At 38.5% G+C, this 1,576-nt stretch overlaps 1 pseudogene; it reads right to left on the minus strand.

Moving 5' to 3' along the window:
- Window positions 1-245: 245 nt before the first annotated feature.
- Window positions 246-1,576, minus strand: LOC104893536 (uncharacterized; annotated as a pseudogene).

Genomic DNA, 1,576 nt, shown 5'->3' on the forward strand with positions numbered 1-1,576 from the left:
CAAAAGAAGTACAACCACACGAAATTGAAAAATTACACACGAAAATTACACACGAAGTTGAAAATTACACACAAAATTGCAAAATTACACACAAAATTGCAAAATTACACACGAAATTTAATTAGCGTTTCCTCCAAAACGCGACCATATGTGTTCCACCAAATCGTGCTGCATTTGGTGACATTGGGCTCGGTTGCGAATTCGCGTATGATTTTCAAAGTAGCTGCTCCGGTTTACATAAATTTCTAAGTAGTCGGTATGAAGTTGTGGACTTCACTTTGGTTCCTTGCTACCGTATAGTTAACGCTAGTGGTCAATTCAGTATCATCTCTTTCATCCTCAATAATCATATTATGTAATATGATGCATGCTTTCATGATATCACCAACTTCACTTTTTTTCCATAAACGTACGAGATTGCAAACAATCGCAAATCTCTTTTGGAGCACCCCAAAAGATCGTTCTATATCCTTCCTTGCACCTTCTTGATGTTGAGCAAATAGTTTTCTTTTTTCAGATAACATGTTTGCTCGAGGAATGGTTTTGACGAAAACAGGTCATTCAGGATAGATACCATCTGCAAGATAGTATCCTATATTGTACGTGCTTCCATTTATCGTGTAATGGATTTCAGGATCTTGACCTTCAAGCAACTCATCAAATATCGGGGATCGATCCAAGACATTGATATCATTGTTAGATCCCGCGACACCAAAATATGCATGCCAAATCCATAAATCATAAGAAGCAACAACTTCTAATATCATTGTTGGTACACCTTGATGACCTCCAGTGTATTGACCTTGCCATGCGTGGGACATTTATCCCACTGCCAATGCATACAATCGAGACTACCTAGCATACCAGGGAATCCACGGGATTCCCCGATTTGAAGAAGACGTCGAGTGTCATCGATCGTTGGCCTTCTCAAGTAATGAGGTTCAAAAACCTCAATCACACACTTACAAAAGTTCTTCAAGCATTGTAGTGATGTACATCCACCAATTCGCACGTATTCATCTACGGCATCACCTGCCACTCCATAAGCCAATAACCGAATGGCAGCAACGCATTTTTGAAGTGGGGAGAGAGATTTCCTACCAACAGCATCAACTCTTTCTTGAAAATATGTAGAATGATTTTCAAGAGCATTGTCGATGCGAAGGAATAACTCCTTTCTCATTCGGAACCTTCGGCAAAATTGTTGTGCACTATACACCGGGTTGCTTGAGAAATAATCATTCCATATGCGCTCATGCCCTTCCTCACGGTTTCTTTCTGTGTTTTTTCTTTTCTTTCTTGTTTTTGTAGGTTTTGAAGGTGATGTATCTTCAATCACATGATTTAGGATATCATCTACTAAACGTGTGGAAATGTCGTCACCCCCCATATATGAATCATATGTTTGATCATACAATTCATCAAAGTTGTTGGGAGGGTTAAAGTATGACATTATTACTATGCCTTGAGGTTTATAATTGTTCAGAGGATTTGTGGAAAGGTTGTTATGAGAATTTGAGCTCAGAAATAGGTAAATATATACAAGGTGTAGAGGTTAATGATTCAATGCACAATA

The sequence above is a fragment of the Beta vulgaris genome, chromosome 5, assembly GCF_026745355.1.
Source record: "Beta vulgaris subsp. vulgaris cultivar EL10 chromosome 5, EL10.2, whole genome shotgun sequence".
Taxonomy (NCBI): domain Eukaryota; kingdom Viridiplantae; phylum Streptophyta; class Magnoliopsida; order Caryophyllales; family Amaranthaceae; genus Beta; species Beta vulgaris.